Source organism: Nomascus leucogenys, chromosome 3 (genome assembly GCF_006542625.1).
Source record: "Nomascus leucogenys isolate Asia chromosome 3, Asia_NLE_v1, whole genome shotgun sequence".
NCBI lineage: Eukaryota > Metazoa > Chordata > Mammalia > Primates > Hylobatidae > Nomascus > Nomascus leucogenys.
Window position 1 is genome coordinate 61,694,507 of NC_044383.1, and position 20,867 is coordinate 61,715,373.

Sequence of the window (20,867 nt, forward strand, 5' to 3'; positions counted from 1 at the left end):
TTTGTCATTTTTAGGTATCAGATACAGAGATACTTAAGATATCAAAACTCAAGACAGCTGGTTTGCAAACCACTGATTTAAATTATTGCTAAGTGGTTTCCCATAAGGAAGTAATTTTTGAGCCTATGAAAATTTTTATGTTTGGTTGGGAGTGGGAGGTGAAGGAAGAATATATGAGAAATTCTTTGCTTACCAGGCTCTGAAACTATTTCAGTTATATACTGGAATAAAGATTTGTTACTAAATATGTTAAGTTTATGCTTCAAACGGAAAATCAAATGGAATAAAACAAAGTAATAATTACAGTCAACTTTGAAGTATTGCTGTGTGGAATATATAAATTGTACAGAAAAAAATTTTGATATTGTTTTGATACCTGTAAGATTTGATAACTGAAAATAATACATTTATTTTCTTTAAATGCTTAAAATGTGTAAGATATTTCCTAAGTGCTTTACATATTTTAGTTTATTTAAGAGTCAAAAAACCCTATATGTTAAGTACTGTTATTATCTCCATTTTATAGCTGAGGCATCTGAGACTAGAGAAATTCAATAATTGCCCAAGACACAAAGCTCTTAAGTGACAGAGCCAAGATTTGTACCAGGACAGACTGCCTCCAGAGTCTATAATCTTAACCACTAGCATATGTTCTCTCTTCTTGTACTGTAATACCATGATACCCTTTGCACATTCTATGCAGAGAATCTAGGCTCAAAAAAGTTAACAGAGTCGTGCTGAGCAGGAATAGAGTTCTGAAGAAGCTTTAAAAAGGAAGAAGTTGCTTATATGTCTGGAAAATAAGAGTTGGAAGCTTTGAATCCTAGAATTTTTTTTTTTTTTTTTTTTTTTTTTTTTTTTTTTTTTGAGACGAGTCTTTCTCTGTCCCCAGGCTGGAGTGCAGTGGCACGATCTCGGCTCACTGCAAGCTCCGCCTCCCGGTTCACGCCATTCTCCTGCCTCGCCTCCCGAGTAGCTGGACTACAGGCGCCTGCCACACGCCCGCTATTTTTTTTTTTAGCAGAGACGGGTTTCACCGTTTAGCCAGATGGTCTCGATCTCCTGCCTCGTGATCCCCCCTCGCCTCCAAAGTGCTGGATTACAGGCTTGACCACCGCGCCCGGCCTGAATCCTAGAATTTTTTAGACGTTTCCCTCTGTTCGATTCAAGTATAATGTGTGTGTGTGTGTGTGTGTGTGCGTGCACGCGTGTGTGTGTGTGTAATATTTGCTGTGTGTTTATTTAGGGATCAAAGTGTTTACCTCATATTTCTAAGCATGTGGTTGCTAAGTGGAAACAAAATGGTCATTTGAAAACTGTAGAGAAGTGATTCAAATTGAGCTTTAGAAATCTTAAAGTTTGATGTGGGAAGCATAGGATCTGGTAGCTTTATGGCTGCTATGTATAGGGGGCTGCTCCCCAGTAAAAAGAATCGCAGACAACATGTTAGAAAGTAGAGAAATAAGGGGATCTGCCTGTGTAGGGAAAGGAGGAAAAGGTAGAATGAGAATCTTAGCAGTGTTCCAATCCCTAGGTCCAATTGTTCCAGAGATTTTTGCTTTTCCCATAGTTACATAAGCTTTAGTATATATTACTTTTTTTTTTTTATCAAACCTAGTTTGAAATTTTTGTTTCTGCTACTTGCGACCAAAAATGCCTACTGAAAGTATAAATATGCCTTTAATATTATGCGTAAATGGTCTTCATTGAGGATGGGGCAAAATCTTCTCAGAGTTTGATTCAGAGATAAACTAATCTTGGGCATTCTTTAAAAGCAGGAAGTGTGAGTGAATCCCTGAACATAGGAGAAAGAGGGAAAACAAGAGGGAGGGAGTGCGCAGATTTTTCTCTCTTCAGGGAGGATTCTCTAATCATATTGTGTCAACCATGGGCTCCGAAGGGAGACAGCTCTCATAGTATTTCCTAGAGAAATAACACAAACCAATAAACAATGGTGTAAATGATATCAAATAATAAATATCCCTGTACTATTTCACCAATGTTTCTTTAAATAAGCAGCCTTTTAAAATACTATTTGGCAAGTGAAGGCAAGGACTATTATCCATATTTTGGGATTAATTAATACAGGATATAATAGCAGTAAATGTAGAAATGAAGAATAATTTACCAGTGTTCAATGCGAATAGGACAAGCAACAAATAGAATGTGTATATTTTTTCAAAACTTTAATGAAGGCTTGAAAAGGGGATTTGTATAACACTATAAATTAAAAACTTGAATTTTTTTGGAATGAAGGGATAGGATTCTGTTCAAAATATGGAAAATCTTTGTTCCCTGGATACATAAGGTTAATACCTTTATAATATTCTATATCAACATCAGTTCCATCAAAATAATTGTAATTCAGATAACTAAAACTGGCTTTACAGGTAAGATATTAATAAGGCTAAGTGAAGGATGAATATGTTTGACTACTTAGAATTAAATTAAACAACTATGTATGTCAAAAGCAACCAAAATCAGATAACAATGTGAAACACTGAAAAAAATGAAGAATCTATGACATAAAGCTACAATTTTTTAGAACTTTAAAAATTATCCAGACAAATAAAGACATTCCTATGGAAATGATGACCAAAGACATGAAGAAATCCTTAAATTAAAATGGGCAATAATCATATTAAGAGGTGTCAAACATTAGTAATTTACAATACTGCAGAAATTGTTGTGAAGATGTAGAAAAATGGTTGTTTCACATAATACTATAAGAAATGTAAGATTATTTACCAGTATAGAACAAGACATTACAAATATAGACCTTTGGAAGTAACTAAATATCTAAGAATATAAATTGGCTGAATCAAGAATTCTACAGCAAGAAAATGATATTACGGAAGAGGTAAAAAAATGGGATAATAAAACTTCGTGACATATTTCAAGATAGATAAAGCAGGCTACAAAACACTGTAACACCTTGTAAAAAAGTATTGCATATATGTAAGTAAAGGAACATATACCAGTTTTTTTTTTTTTTGAGACGGAGTCTTGCTCTGTTGCCCAGGCTGGAGTGCAGTGGCACCATCTTGGGCCACTGCAAGCTCCGCCTCCTGGGTTCACGCCATTCTCCTACCTCAGCCTCCCGAGTAGCTGGGTCTACAGGCGCCCGCCACCACGCCTGGCTATTTTATTTTTTGTATTTTTGGTAGAGACGGGCTTTCACCATGTTACCTAGGATGGTCTTGATCTCCTGACCTTGTGATCCGCCTGCCTCGGCCTCCCAAAGTGCTGGGATTACAGGTGTGAGCCACCACACCCAGCCAATTTTTAATACTTATATCTTGATAAGATAGTATTTATGATAGGGTTAATTATTTTTCCTTTTTCTGCACTGGCATGGGTTAATATTTGAATGATCAAAACGCTAATGAAAATTGTGTATACATATATAAAATTGGCATGAGATAGGACATATAAAACCCTTCTGTCTCCTAGAGAGAACAAAATCTTCTCATGATTGGAAGAAATAGTCTCTGTTTATTTAATGTCTCAATACCAAATGGAAACTATTTTTATTAGAACATAAGAGAGGTGATTCTCTAAGAAGTAAGTGTCATGAGTGGGAGTTAACAAATAGCTATTTTATAGCCACAACAAAAACGTTAGTCTAAGATTTGTTTTCCTATGTAAAAAAAAATATGTACCGATGTTTTAGGAAAGAATTGACAGGATGGCTTATAATTACTTAAGATCTTTCATGCTTTTTTGGGTTAACTAGATTCAGCTGGGAAGTTCTCACTTGGGGACTTTTTGTGACTGCAAGTTGAAGTCCTAGTTGGGCTGTTTTTCTAAGATGGCTTATTCACAGGGCTGGCTGTTGATGTTGGCTAGGATCTCACATGGCATTATTGACCAGAGTGCTCACATATGGCTTCTCCATGTGACTTTGATTTATCTTGGGATGAGATCTAGGTTGAAAGTGGGAGTGTCCTAAGACAGCATCCCATGTACCCAAATAGAAACTCAAGGCCCATATTAGACGGGGTAATAAACCCTTGTTGAAGGATCATTCTTATAACCCCTTAACTTTCCTCCTCAGACCATTATATGCTATTTTAATGACGTATCTACCTGTGTGTCTAGGCTGTCTACCCCAGGATTAGTCTTGTTGTCTCCTTGGCTTGCGATTGTATTTACAGTGACTAACATTGACTTAGGACCTAGTAGGCACTTATTATTTGCCAAATAGTGAATAAACAAATTAATAAATGAAATAGATATAAAAAAGAGGGATTTTATGTTCTACAGTGACCAGAATCAATGCTAATTTTCCTAATTATGGAAATGTAAGAACCATGCCTATTGGATCTTTAAAACATGAATACATTGGTGCCCATCTAAACAATGCCAAAAATGCTCATAAACATTCAACATGGCTATTTTATTTGAAATTAGCAATGCCAATTTTTTATACCAATTAAGTATCACTTACCAGTTTATTTCAGTCACATACCTACTTGCATGAGAACTAGATTTTGAATCTGGTGAAGTTAGAGTATTTTGTCTTAAATCCAGAAATTTAAAAAATATTAAAAAATAATGTATAAATCTTCTAAGAAGTTTCTTTACATTGGTTTTGAGATTTTCAATAGTACTAGATATTTTAAATTCTTTGTAGACAATAAATGTTTTTTTTATCTAGAAATAAATTTCAATGTGTACGTTCACATACTACTTTTCTCTATAAGAACTGAGGAGGGAGGAAACTTTGTTTTCTTTTCCCAGTTTTAAGTTATTGACCTTATCAAATATTTAGATTCTTGTGAGTATTCTAGAGTAAGTTAATTAGAAAGAGAGGATAGTAGTTGAAGTTCAAATGTTAATACAGTATATATGGGTCCATGGAATTATGGTAAGATTCATATTATATTGTCTACCTTCTTTTCCTTAGTTATTTTAAATACTCAGCAAATATATACTAAGCATCTTCTAAGTGAAGAGTAGTATACATGATAGGGGCTAGAAATGTATAAGACATAGCTCCTGATACCAAGAAACTTAAGATCCATTGGGAGAGTCATTCACATAAATGGAGTATTTTGGGAGCACAGAAGAAACAAAGTTACCTCATACTGGAGGAGTTAGGTCAAGCTTCTTGGAAGAGATAAGGTTTCAATAAAGGCTTAAATATTAAGGAAAATTCATTAGTTAAACATAAAATTGAGAATGAGAAGGAAGATACTTTTAGTAGAGAGAACAGAATAAATAAACACTCAGAACCTAAAAACAGCGTGGTATGTTCAGTGAATGAGAAGTATTTTTGTGTGTCTGGCACATAAAGTGTGAGGTCTACAATGGTCAGAGATAAGGCTGTAGGGATTGGCATGAACCATTGCGGCTTTCCTGATAAATTTGAATTTTATCCTGTAGATATTAGGGGTGGTGCAGGATTTTAAGCAATATCATAATGTAACTGACTATATTGCATTTTCAATAGATCATTCTGTGTAGAAGAATAGTATGGAACTGGAGACAAGTACATATTATAGAGAAACTTCACACATTGTTTAAAAATTATAAAAAAAGGTGTATTATGATCTTTCAAATATGAAAATTAAGTTTGCAAAACACTTACTAACAACAGTATATTCAGAAAATGATGCTGAGGCACAGAAGCTGGCAACCTATAATTCTATGCCCAGCCTAAATAACATCAAAGAACAAGGGGAATTAAGGCAATCCTAGACAAAGAATAACAGAGTTCATGTTTCACAGATCATCACAAAAATAATACTTAAGGGATGAATTTTAGCAATAATAATTGTAAATATAGAGAAATGAGTAGATTTTTAAAGAAATAATAAAACAAAACAAAACTTGTGAGCAAATAATACTGTTAAATGTAATTAAATATTGGGGTCATCAGAAAACCATTTGTCTTACATAAACAATGTAGAATTAAATTTCCTAAACAAAAAAATAAAGACAGTTAGATAAGGCAGGGAGTGAGGTATTCAGTGAGGAGTTCAAATATGTTAAAGTATTTTATTATCCTTAAGAAAGGGATATAGATTCAAAATAGCTAAAGTTATTTGTTTAAAAAATACATAATACATTTAATTATGAAAGAACAATACATTTTTTTCTAAACTTTCCTATTATTTCTGTTTACCCCCTTTTTCCTCTCTGTGGCTCAGATAAGCTCAAAGTGGAAGTCCCTTCATTGTCTTCTCTATATTCTAGTGGTAAAAAAATGATCAACAGAGGGAGCCCAAAATTTATGGAGCAACTACAACATATAAAGTATTTTACTGCACTTGTATTGTTAGTAGAATGAAACTTCCTTTACATTTTTAATAATGTAATATTAACTAGTTGTCTTTGGCAGAGTTTAAAGAGACAGCTCATACACCCATTCTCCATTCACAAATAGTTGACCTCACCTGGTGCTGTTTGTGTCTCTGTCCTGAGGAAGACTTTAGGAACAAGGGTCCATTCTTCAGCATGCTTAGCAGCCTCTGCTGCTTCATACACTCATATTTATCTGAAACACAGTAAATTGGCAGGGTCAGTGTACATTCAAACAGGGAGTCCTAATTGAACACTTCTACATGTAATCCTGAGTACCATTGTACCTGTCTAGAAATGGAGGTGTGTGGGAAGCAGGAAACGAGGAGAGTTAGAGGAAAATAAAAAAAAAATTGGGAGCACTGTTGACAGAAAGAATTATCCTCTCAGTTGGCTCTGAAAATACTATTTTTCATTATACATACCTGAGGGAAAATTACTGTTCCTTCTGATAACAGTTTGTTTATAAACCTTAATATTTTATTAAATACAAAATTCAGAAATTTAATTGTATTTCAAACAAAAATATATCACTACTATCAAGAATACATAATCTATAAGAAAATAAGAAAGTGTTAGAAGCCTATGACTTCAAGCTCTATAGATGATACATATGTTAATTTGTACCACTAGATACAAAACATGGTTTCTCTGTAACCATGACTGGCTATTCAAACACTTTCACATAAAATAAGAAATTATATTTTTGACATAAGTTTATTTAAAATGTGTTCCTCTACAAACTTCCCAAGGAAATAGTCTCAGTTCTATTTATATGGCTCTTCCCTCCTGGATATTATAAATGCTTTTCTATTATTCTAAACTTCTGGAGGCATTTTTGTAGTTAATATAAATTATTGGAGTCTTTTTTTCTGTAATATAAACACTTAAAAGGTAGCTTTTCATTTGCCTGAGCATGCCCATGCAGACTTTCTTTGTCATTTATACTGGAGAGATAATACTTCTTGTCCCACCAAAAGTCTACGCCACAAAAGGAGGCTAGTCTAATTGTATATTGCTACTTGCTCTGGCTCGTAGAATGTCACAAAACTTTAACTACAGAGAAAAAAAGACTAGGTATGACATGCCTCAATTTCAACATAAAAAAATAAAATACTTCTAGCTGATATTTTCTTAAAATGTCTCACTGGAATATTTTTTTCTTCGTTTACCATTAAATTATCTTGAGAGAGTTTTGAAAGTCTTTAATCAATCCCTACACTTTTTGTCTTTAGATTAATATGCTGTGTCAGAAATAAGTGAGTCTTGGGTCTACGGAAATTACATGAGCATTGAAGTGGATCCTAATGGCAGCTAGGTGCAATTATAAGTTAGTTCTAGTTGCCTTCTATGTCCCCTTGGGTATGTCCTCTTTCCCTTCTTCTAACTATTCTTCCATTTTTCTCTAATTACATCTTCCTGATCACAGCCAAAGATATTAGTTATATTGTATTGGTATTAGTATGTTTTGTCCGTTTATTTCTTGGAATATAATTATCATTCCCTGTTTAATGATTTTTAAATGTTAGCACACAGTTAGGTTATTTGACACCAGAAAGCCATTGCCATTTGGTGTGGGGAAAAGCCAAGCTTTACAGAGAGATTGGAATCAGAATCTTTCCTCTGTACTGTTTATCAGATGTGTGACCTTTGTCAAGTCAAGTAACATTTCTGAGGCTCATTGTCCTCATAGATAAAGTGGGGTTCATGAAAATATCACAGAGAATTGTGATGGCTGGAGAGAGTAAAACTCCTCATACATAACAGAAACTTAATACATGTTGGCTTCTTTGTTTTTCCCTTGCTTTTACAACTTTTCTGTTTAAATTAATTCGAAACAATACTACTTATCTTTAAATTTATGAATATCAAGACTAGCTCTGAGATAATATTTTATGAGGCATATTTTGACTTTAGAATGCTCCTATCTTAGGAACTTGAGTTTAAAGACTTAATCCTGGTCCTTGGCAGCCTTATGCTTCCTCCTTCCTTCTCTCTACTCAAACCTGTTCTTAGGAAATCATCTGCTAATTTCATTTACTCATAGTTGAAAATGACTCATGAGATTGAATCCTCCCAGGGAAATTTGCATTTTAACAGAGCTCAACATTTTTACAGTGAATGTATATTCCCTAATAGGAGAATTCAGAGAAACTAGTAATAGACAGAGGATGAAAATTTATTTTCTTTTTTATCTGGGCTCTCCATAGGCATCACTCATATTAAACCACATAAACCTCTGTCCCTTGAACCTTCCCCATGATGATTGAGACTGTGAACATTTTACTCTGAAAAGAAAGAAAGATAGCAGTGGTAATATGCATGACCTCATGAGGCAAGAAAGCCACATAAGGCATTTGACTAATTTGGGAGTTAAGCATAATGAAGGCACACTTGTCATGAGAGGACACTTTCAGTTCCTGTCCTGAATCATTCATATATCTTCACTGAAGCTAAATGCTTTAAAATTCTCTGTGACTTTAACCTCTGATTCATCTCACTTCAATATATGCTATCCTATATTCTAATTTATCCTAAAATTTCTTCATACATTTTTTTCCAATCTTTAACATTTAAGTCTGCCATCTGCTTAATTTGTTTTACTGTGCGGGATTTAGCTGGAAGCACAGTGAAAATAAAGCACTTATGGTGAGTAGCTTTCATGCTGAAAGTAACAAAAAAATAAAACAAGGCCTATAAAATAAGCGCTTTGTTGAATATTCTTTATTTTATTTTATTTTATTATTATTATTATACTTTAAGTTTTAGGGTACATGTGCACAATGTGCAGGTTTGTTACATATGTATACATGTGCCATGTTGGTGTGCTGCACCCACTAACTCGTCATTTAGCATTAGGTATATTTTCTAATGTTATCCCTCCCCCCTCCCCCCACCCCACAACAGTCCCCAGAGTGTGATGTTCCCCTTCCTGTGTCCATGTGTTCTCATTGTTCAATTCCCACCTATGAGTGAGAACATGCGGTGTTTGGTTTTTTGTCCTTGCCATAGTTTACTGAGAATGATGATTTCCAGTTTCATCCATGTCCCTACAAAGGACATGAACTCATCGTTTTTTATGGCTGCATATTGAATAGCAAATGTCAGAAGAGGTAGGTCAGAGGCAACATTTGCCTAAATGTGCTGAGGGCAGTAATTGTGTGCATATTTGGGGTAGGGAATGGGAAGAAAGAACAATGGGTAGCATAGGGAATAAAGGTAATTCTACCCCTTGATACGGATGTAGAGATTGTATAAACATGGTCAGTGCTCACTCACCCTTGTGGGGATAGGGCTCTTCTTGGTGCAAACAACATTTCTCTCTGTGTAGCATGACTTGCACTATGGCATGAGGTCCTTTTATTAAGAACTTCATTCATTTTAAGTCCAAGCATATTGTTTGCCTTTAGTCTGGCACAAAATAGGTTTGAATCCATTCACTCATCCATTCCACAGTGATTTTCTCACCTCTACTATGAATAAGTGGCACTTATGAAAGGAGTAGGTGCTTGGACTCTGTGTGTAGGCCATCTGGTTTTGAATTCCAACTCTGCCATTTAATGGTTATGCAATGATGAACAAATAGCATAAATACTTCATGCTTCGTTATTACCATCTATAAAATAATGATTACAACACCTCCTATTAAATGATGAAATATATTTAAAAAATAGTTTCTGAAACAAAATAAGTACTCAAAATTGTTCCATAGAGCAATTTGTGCTATGCACAAGAAATCACTGAGGCTGTTTTCCTCTATTTCTTTGTATGGTTCTTCTGTAGCCTGCTCAATTAACTTCTTATTTTTTTTTTAAGTAGAAAATTGTCTTTCTATTGACTGTGAGCGTGGAGAGTTATTTTCTTGAAATAAAATAAGCACAGAGGACCCATCTTCTTAACTTTGGTGGGATTTTTTTGTTTATTTTTGGTTTTGTGTTTAAGATTTGAATGTATCGAATCAGTAAGTTATCTCATGAGGAGACCAAAGAACATCAAAGATAATGTAATATGGGTTGGTAATTGGAACTGAAACTGAGCTCATACTAAAGATTTGGGAAAAATGAGTATATAGCATGAAAGGGAATATTTTGAGTGTCCAGATTTGAGTCCAAAGATCAGTCCTAGTGAGGAGCAGTAGAATGGGGAGACACAAAGAGTAACAAGGTTGGTCTCACAAAAACACCTGGACTAGGATCAGATTACTATGCAATGAAGGACAATTACTATGCAATGAAGGACACTTCATTCTCAATGAAAGGGAAAAAAATAAATGTCCACTAGGTTCACTGCATAGTAGTCCACAAACATTTTTCTACTCATACATGTATGTTAAAAAATACCAATTCTAACCTAGGGCAATTACTTTAACATAATACTGGAAATGCATTTGCCCTCTCCCCAAAGACTGATAATCCAAAGTCTTAAATTCAATCTCTACATGCAGTTCCAAGATTAGAATCTTTGGATGAGATAACTCAGTCTTACTCAGATTAGATGTTGCACTAAATAAATTTGTAATCTGCAGCTACATGATGAATCAAAAAAGCCCCAACATATCAAGTCCAAAATTAAGAACTAAGACTAGAATAAACACATAGAATAAACATTTTCACATGAAAAACAAGAGAATAGTAAGTAGCATACAGTGGCCTTTGAGCTAGAGCACATATTAGTTCTGCTGGACAGAAACCAGTGGCTGTGGTTCAGTGGCAGATGAGTCGATGTCTTGACCAAACTGCCTCTCTCTGCCCTCTTGCAGGACATGCCCTGGACATTTTCCTCCATGGCTGCATCTGAGATTATTGGAGGATTTCCACTTCTGGAACAGCACTGTTTTGGTAGGCAACTTCCTTTTTGTGTAAACTCATTGATGTGCTAATTGTCTGAGGCATTGAAAATTTGCCAATGTTGAAGTTTGTCTGGCAAAATAATGCCCTTAAAACTTCACCTGACTTTTGTTTGACTGCTACCTGCTTCCTCCCTCGACTGGTAACCAGGCTCAAAGAGTCTCATCTTAATATAAATTTCATTCTGGTGGTTTCTGTTTCTTAGCAACCCATTTCACTGTTTCTGCCTAGGGCAGTGAGACTAGTAATCTGTTCTTTATTTTTGGCTGCATTAGAGTACATGGTTGTTAATACTAGGGCAAGTATATTTTTTTAATTTTTTGGACAGGAAGTGAACAATGATTGTTTGAGTTTAGTCATGTCTTGATTTACAATTTGGATGTTTTGTTCAGTGTGAATTTTTACATTTTTTATTTTTAAAAATATTTCATTAAATATTATATTTCTTGATTACCAAGATTTTTTAGTGCCTCCTTAAATTTTGTGCTTGAAATATGTGCCTCAATTATCTCACACTAATCTTGTCTTTGCAGGATAAAGTTTCTTCTTGGTGTCTGGCTTCTGGGCTCTAATACAAAATTTGCTGATTTCCCTACCCCCTTGCACCTTTGCTTTCACTGACCGTCTTGGAGTCATATTTATATGATTTGGCTTTTTCAGCCTGTAAGACATGCTTATATAAATTTTGGCAACTTTGATATCTTGGATGTCACCTTTGTTAGGGAGAAATGGCTGCTACTCTCTGCTTTGAGGGAAGTTAGTTTAAGCCAAAATTGGTCTTAGGACCTTACTAAAGGCTCCACGAAGCATTCAATAAACTCTAGCATCAAAACAGATGTTTTTGTTTTGTTTGTTTGTTTGTTTGCTTGTTTGCTTGCCTCTAATGTGCCCTAAAGCTCCCAGATACTTTGTTTACATTGTCTGATTTTCAAGATACAACAGGTAAAAACTTAACCATATTCTTTACCATCACATAAGGAGGTTGATAAACTTCCCAGTAAGAGATGAGAAATCGTTTCTGTCCTACTGCTTACCTTGACCTAGCTAAATTCATATTTGAATTCCTCTCTCATACAATATTCCACTTTCCAGTACCAATTTCTGTATTTAGTCAGAATTCTGTTAGTTGAAGGTATCAAAGAGTGAATGCAAACTAATTTATTCAATAAAATTGACTAATATAGCAAGGGAGGGGGAGAGGTTCTGCTTTAGGAACAGCTAGATCCAGATTTCCAAACAATGCCATAAGGTCTCTTTCTCAGCATATCTTAATCTGCTTTCCTTTGCTTGGCCACATTCCCAGCAAGTTATTATTCTATGGTGATAAATTGATCAGGCTTGTAATCTATATCATATATATATATTTATATGTATATATAATATACATATGTATATTTATATTTATATGTATATGTAATATAAATATGTATATTTATATTATAAATATGTATATATATTTATATAAATATATATATACATATTTATATATATAAAATATATATTATATATAAATATAAATATATATATTTATATAAATATATATATTTATATTTATATATAATATATATAAATATATATATTTATAAATATATATATAATATATATAAATATAAATGTGTGTATATATTATATATAAATATATAAAAATATGTATATATTTATATATATTTATATTATTTATATTATATATTTAATAAATATGTATATATATACTTATAAATGTATATAAATATGTATATATATACATATATATATATAAAAATCGAGATCCCATTGAACAAAAAACTTTCCCCACAATAGTGACAAAATTATGCGAGAAATTCTGGTTAATATGGCTTACATCAGGTACATTTCACTGAAATAACTGAAATAACTGCTATAACTAAGTGTCATCTGGGCATAGTGTACTCGGATTGGCCAGGTTTTGAACAGGAAGTGTGAGTTTGTCCTAGTACAAACAAAAGACTGCATAGGATTACTAATAAGTGCTAATAAAGTGGTTCCTCAAAAGACGGAATATAGAGAAGACAAAGAATAGTCCATGAGAATATGACTCATCTCTTCTGGGCGTGGAGAGGCAGTAGGGATACACCTTAAAGCTCTGGAGGAGAAGGACAGAGAGTGACGTGATCAAATGAAGTAATAGTTGTGAACATTCACAATTCAGGATGGCCTGTCCAGAGTGACTGCTCTGGTCTTCCTTGGAGTAAGAAAGACATTAGCTTGGACCATTCTTTCCCTGGTTGGCTCAGCCCAGGGATATACCAGGGTTTCTTTTTAAGATGGTAGTTTTCTCCCTGCAGTAAGCAATCCCAATGGAGTGTGTGAAATGTGTGGTTTTTTGTGTCGAGGAGGCTGGGGAAGACAATGCATTAAAGAAGCTTTTCGCCCCTCCTGTGTAGTAACTAGGAGACAGGGCACACAATGAAATGCATTGCATAGATATATTTTTACAGACTAGATTCTTCTTTACAATTTTTCATTGGTCAAATAAACTCTGGTATGTTTTTAGTATTACCATAAAATTCTTAATAATCTTCTTGCTGTTCAAAATACTGTGCCTACAAATAATATAAATCAGTAATTTTAAATTATGTGCTAGATAAAATTCTGGGCACTGAATAAAACGGTTTTAAATGAATATTCTTTAGCAGATTTTAGTTGAGTACTTTAAATTCCTTCAACATGTATGAGTGTGAGTACATTCAGTTCGGAAATGAAGCAAATGCTTAAGAAATGGTTACATAAGCTGGCCCCTTCTCCTCCTGTATGTGTGGGGAACAAGCTGTCTCAAGGGCACGTAAGGCATCTTACTCCCCATAAAGCTCAAGTGAGGGCTCTTTCTTCCCTGGGTTTCAGAAACACACCCCCGGAATGTCCTATCTCAAACTGGGGAGGGGGAGAATAACTTACTTGAGAGTTAAAGTCTCTTAGGAGCTTTTTCACACAGAACTCCTGTATGGGTGATTATAGATTTAATATCTCCTTGATGCCAACACCTTCCTTTTCCCTTTTGGTGGTTGTTAATCCCAAATTTATGGACACATAGAAAAGATTTGGTTGTTCCTTGAATCCCTTGAAATGGAAGTAATATTACTAATATGTTAGTATGAACGTTTGTCTCATGAAAGGGCTTATGCAGTTCTCGAGTATTCTAGAATGAATTAAAAATTATAACTCATTTAGAGGAAACCAGTTCTGAAAAGATGCTTATGTAACAGATTAGAAAAGATGTTTGAATCCCTACGCTTTGATGCATCATATGAAAATGTGAGGTATCCATGCCTAAATTTCTTCACAAAATTATACTCCTCAGTCTGCTATAACATTTCTATATCTACCTTTAGGTTGCTGTGATTGAGAAATGGATATCCTCTTATCTGTAATCCCATTATTGTAAGCAGTAAATCCTACTTTCAATAAAGAAATACAGAATTGTAATAGTTCTCCAGTCTCTTAACCATACTTTACACAACACTATGAAAAGATGTGGTGGTTGAAGAGATTCCAGCTCTCATCTGCCACAAAAACTACATTGTGGTATTTCCTCTCCATTACAAGAGTAGGAACTGAATAGGCTCACAGCTGCATTTTCCCTAATCTCAGGAGAGCAAGAAGCTCAGGTTAGCTCCTGCTCAAAGGGTTGTCCAGAGCTGACTACACTGGAATTTTAGAGTGTTATGCAATTTCTTCACTGGATATCCAACATATGGTATGTGCCGCTAGGTGTGAAATGATTGAAATTTTGATGAACAGTTTATACTTGAGTTTCCAAGGACCCCAGGCATTTAGAGATGGCTGGTCTGTGAGATACTCATGAATGAAAATGACCCCAGGTAACTGAATATTACTCACTCTACAGATGTGTGTATTATACACTCAAATAATGAAATGAAAGCCTCACAGAATGCTGATTGTATTTGACATGCAGTTCCTTGTAATTGTTGCTGAAATAAAGAAAGTGACATAAGAATTTTTTTCCACAGCTTCATTATAGATGTGGCTAAATATGTTATTTGGGAAGTAAATTATATAATATTAATATACGTGAAAGTGGCTTCTGTAGACATATCCTGAATGTCAGCACCTCAAGTCTTCTGAATAAAACACAGCTTTGGCCAATAGAAACAGTAGCAACTGATTCATTTCATGGGTAACAAATTGTTTATCATGGCACCTTAGTAAAAACAAAAGTCTTAAAAAGTACACACTCTCAGAAATGCAATCAAGTATAAGCATCATCTTTTCTATTCCATAAACAATTTCTGAATAGTAGATGCTTAATTATACAGTATCAAGAAATCTTTTCATGAATATATTAAAAATGAATGCAAAAGCTGGTAAGCCCCAGAATAGATTCAATGCACACAGTACACTTTTATAACGATCTATTAATTCTCCCTGGCCATACAACTCCTCAGCTAACTAGAACTGCAGTTAACCAAGCTATCCCAATTCTTAACCATACTGTACAAATAGGCATTTATTGTATTTTCTACACAAAGAAATGATTCTGTGGGAATTATTCTAGTGTTTCCATACCTGTCAGTCACCCATAACTACTTTCAAAGAAGAGGCAAGTTCCAGAGCAGTGAGAAGACAAAAAATAAAAATTCACTTAAAAGTTTGGCTCCATAAAAATAATTGAAAATTAGTAGAGTCAATGAATTTCGTTAAGGCTGAAAATAAAGATTTGAGATATGTAAGCACGACTGGGGTAAATTATTTGTATTTTCTCATGAGGAGGCTTAGAGCATGGCAAACAACACACTCCCTAATTTCAAGAAATATCTGGTAGTATTATACGCCAACTTACTACTCAAATTTACTCTCTCATGGTCTGGTTTTGATGCACATTGCTTATGATCATGATTATAATTATTATGATTATGGATACTTTTTGAAGCATTCACGGACGGTCTACAAATTATTGGACAACCTACAAGTTATTTGAGGCTAGGTGTGCAACTCAATAATTGGTTACTTATTTTTATTTGTCTTTAAAAAGTGTTTTCTTTTTCTCCTTGTTTATTCTTTCTCCCTTTTCCTTTCATTCTCCTTCCTCCCACCTTCTTTCTCTTTTTTCTGTCTCTTATTAATAATTAGAATTATTCTTATACAGCTTGATGTACATATGTAGGTTTTCCCAGGGAAGTTTGTCAACACCACCTCTACTTTTGCCTCTGTTACTTGCTGTATTAATTTCCCAGCATCTCAATGTCTTAATCTAGACCATGGAGATAATAATCTTTGACACATGAAGTAGCTGAAAGCAATAGGTGGACCATGTGCAGGGCCCCTAGCCAAGTTCACACTGGGTGCTCATTGTCCTTGCTGCCACTGAAGTGTCATAACAAGGTGTTATGCTTCTCCTCTCATTTCAAGGCCATCCACTGCAGAATGTCTCCTGTAGCAGTCAGTCCCTTGGGGCAATCTCCCATATCTCAACCTTTGCCTAATATTAACCTTTATCTGCCTTATCTTGTTCTTTAAAAGCTTTGGCCACATCTAAGAGATAGGGCTATTTGGACAAAACTAATATAATTCACCAGTTGTTTGGATGCATAACTTTCCTAGAAAACAAATTTTTTTTTTTACGTTCAACTTCAGTGGGCAATGTCTGTCTTACTCTAACGAAATAAATTTGATGTGAAGTATTAGAGATGACCTGGCAGGTGTGTGAAAGATAATTTTGGTTTGTTGGGTCTTTCCAAGCCCATTAAATGCTGTCAGGTATAAACTATATATGTGCATTGTAAATTCTGGTCCACTATATGGTACATGCACAGCAATCAAATAGAATGTTCTTCATTACTTTATTAATAAACCAAACATTTCACATATGTTGTTATTGGCTTCATGTTATTTTTTTAATATCTTAGGACAAGATGTTTATTGATGTGATGTTTACTATTTAATGTAATTTATCAATTGGAAACTCATTAGTTCTAACAGCAAAACAAGCTTTTTGCTTCTCTGATTAAAATGTTCTGTGTCACATCTAAGAGGATGGGGCAGAGACAGTGACTCAGAAAGACAGCTGGGTTAGGAAAATATTGCAATCCACAAATGGATGGGCATGAAAATACTTAGAGAAATAAGAAGTCCATGACTATTTCCTTCATTAGCATCACAATTGGTTTCTCTGGAATTTGATTGTGGGTAAGAAAGGGTAGTCCAATTTTAATTCCCTAAAAGAGAGAAAAAAATAACACAAGTTATTTAAATCTCTGCTGAGGATACAACTATAAGAAACACTGATTTTCTTAGCATTGATTGCCCCTTGTTTATACCACATACCTATTCCTTCACTATTACATCTCAAATATGTGATTGTGAGATTTTTACTTCCCCAAATATTAACTGTTCAATGATCTTTAAGCTTTACAATTTTAATCTTTTCCTACACAAGTTTAGCATTGGGAAATACCCCCTCAACTAGTATCCCAACATAAGATAACCAACATAATGATGGCATTAATATCCAGAATGTGTAGTGGGTAAGGCATGTGGGGTGAACATAAATTTGGGAAATAATTATAAGACCATTGAAAATACTTAAAATCAAATTTGTTTCATACTCTGCACCAATTTCAAAATATGAAATTTTTGTCTTAAGATAGCAAATACAATGTAAAGAGAACTATAAGTGTTATGTTATAAAGAAACCTACCAATGCCACATGCCAGTTATCTGCCTGTGCCTGCAGCATTTTTTCTGATCTTTTATTTTTCTGAATGTTCAGAATTGCAACCCAGCATCTTCTATTTTACTGAACTCTCGGAGTTAAGGCCTCGTGAATGTGACCTTGCCGTATTTACTTAGGAAAATTGCCCATTAGTTATCTTGAACTTTAACATTTTTGCTCCCAAGTTGGTAGAAAGGGAAAATGTTCAATAATTGATCTTTGAAGTTATTCCAATAGATTAGGTACACTGATTTTATTTTGGTTAGCATTTATGTAAATTTTTTTTAAAAATGTATGTAGAAAAACAATTTGATCCAGTGTATTTCACATTTAACCAATGCCTACCAGTTTACTAATATCAATTGTTTACATCTGGTATCAATTTTTATTAGTCAGCATCCATGCTTGTTCAATTAAATGTTTTACTATCAACCATGTTTGCAGATACTAGAAAATACACAAGTGATTTTATTATTTTTAATTCAAATAAATATTATCTACCAAGGTCTCTGAAATTGGTTAATTTCAGATGAATATTCTCAGATAAGTAAAAGTAAAAATTGTATCCTAATCTACAGCAGCCTGGATGCATTTGGACTTTTGAGTTATTCATGGAATTATAAGTAACACAAGTGTAAGCAGCACAGTGCAGCTAGTTAAATATGGTAATATGTAATTATACTTTCTGTGACATTTTCTGAATGGTACACAATACCTCTAAACAATGGGTCTATGTTTTATTTTTTTCTTTATCTGTATCTGTGTCTATAATTGTTAAGGAAGTACATTCAATTTTTCTCCAGTCTAGGAAAATAGTATTATTTTTCTAAATTACTTGTGATAATCTATATAGACACTAAGAATATTTTGTTCATAATATGAAATGCCATTTTGGCTTTTTCGTCTTCACAGGGATATTTTCAGTTCACAGAATAGATATTTTTGAACAAAATCAAGCACATGATTTTAAATATTATTTGTATAGTGGTCTGTGTGTATTTCTATCATATCTGTGTTCATAATACTTACTAGCTATTAGAGTATGTGTGTTTGTTCATTACTGCATCTTCAGCATTCAACCCTTTGTCAAGGCCACAGCAGACTTGAGATAAATGTTTACTCATTGGATGAGTGAATAAATTACTTCAATTGCTGACATTTTACTTTCAATTTGTACGGTTGGATCTATGACCTCTCTCTACAAATATATTCAGAACTTCTTAGTGTTGAACTAGAATTTGAACTATAATCTTGTGGTACATCTAAAAATGTATCATTTTTCAACATTCATGAAAATAAAGGGCTACCACTCCCTAAAGAAGAGGAAAAATTGTTTACAAAATTAGAAACTCAAAAATGTTTTGGGGGGCACAAAATATTGCATTAACTTTGCTCAAAGCTATCATTAACATGGTTACTCAACCAACAAGTCCAAAGACATTAGAGCATCTTTTGAGTCCTTGTGTGCTGCCTGGACTTGCTTGATTTGTCATACGAGTGAATGCAATAAGATTGAAGACGATTCCAAAATAAAACAAAAACAAAAAACAAACACAGAGGAAGGATTGGCAGGTAATTGCAAAACTGCAGTACTAAAATTAAAGCAAACAACAAAGAAGCCACTAGCAATAATTAAACTCCGAGTGGGGGTGGGGCAAAGAGTACAGCCCTTGTTAGATGGAAAATATTTTTGCATCATACATACTTATGATCTCTAGCAAATTTCACTGATATGTTGAGAATTAATATTCCTGTTTCCTCTCTTTTATTGTTCTTATGTATAACTATCTCTTCTTTAACATAAACACTACAATCTTCCATTCCTCTAGCCCCTGAAAAGTAGCAGCAATGTGACCTGCAACAGAATCTGCACACTACAGAGATACTACAAAAGCTACCATGAAGAAGCTACATAGATGATCACTGGGTTGTACTTCTCAAGTACTTTCTCAGAAGCCACATCCATATTATTGCTGAGAGTACATGCTTTGCTATAAACCCTAACTGGGTTGAATCCTGACTCTGCCACTTAGTAGCTAAGAGATTTTGACCAAATCACTGGCAGAGACCTTTGTCCCCTTGTCTATGAAATAAAATAAAAATAGCTACCGCTCTGAGATTTTTTCAATAAAACCTGTTAAATTTTACAAGGTTAACTGGCTAGTATTTAAGTTTTGCATTATCATGTGCTATCCTGGCCATCTTGAGAGCTGTGTTGATAACTGGCCTGACACAGATCCACCAAATCCTTTGGAAAATCCTGGTGAGGCTGACTTTTAAGCTTAGCAGGCTGCAATTTTTACTCAGGTTCCAAAGCAAAGGTGGAAAATTACTCATAACACTACATGAAGATGTCTACATATTTCAAGTTAAATCTGCTGTCATATCAGAATATAATTTTATAAAACTAAGTTTATTATCTTTTCTTTTGAACTTTGTTTTTCTGTTCATTGTTTTTGCCAATATTTTACTTAAAAGGATCAACTTGCTTTCATACGTAAGAGATTTCTGGAAAATACATTAGAAAGTCAAACATGTTTTTACAAAAAATCCTGAAACAACTAGGGGGCAGTGCTGCCAAATGATAGCTCAAAATCATCATTAGTCAGCTGAGGTGTGAAAAACCATTTAGATCCAAAAAGCAGATGAGGGATTGTGATGGGATGTATTAATTAAATTGAACATCATATGAAAGCCAAATTCATGGTAGATGCAGACCACCATATTTTTCTATGTAAGGGAAATTATGAGCCCTGAGTCATCTTTGACTATTCCTTATTCCCATATTCATGAGGCTCAGCCTCATCTTTGTTGGGGTCTTATTTTGTTGGTAATGTATTTTTTGTCAGCCCTTTCCTTCTTCTCATAATTCCAGTCTTAGGTCAACTTCTTATCACCGAGACTAATCAATTACCTCTTACTTGATACCACTACATTTAAAAGATACTGGCTTTCCAAAATTCAGTTTTCCTCCCCAAGAGGCATTATAAAATGCAGTATAACATGCATGAGGTTCTGGCTCTTGC

At 34.2% G+C, this 20,867-nt stretch overlaps 1 long non-coding RNA gene across 1 annotated transcript in view; it reads left to right on the forward strand.

The window, feature by feature from the left end:
• Positions 1 to 19,994, forward strand: part of LOC105738985 — a 99,004-nt gene extending 79,010 nt beyond the window's left edge. The window contains exon 4 of the long non-coding RNA XR_001114828.2: positions 19,671 to 19,994. This is a non-coding gene — a long non-coding RNA (uncharacterized LOC105738985). The remainder of the gene's footprint in view (positions 1 to 19,670) is intronic.
• Positions 19,995 to 20,867: the final 873 nt, after the last annotated feature.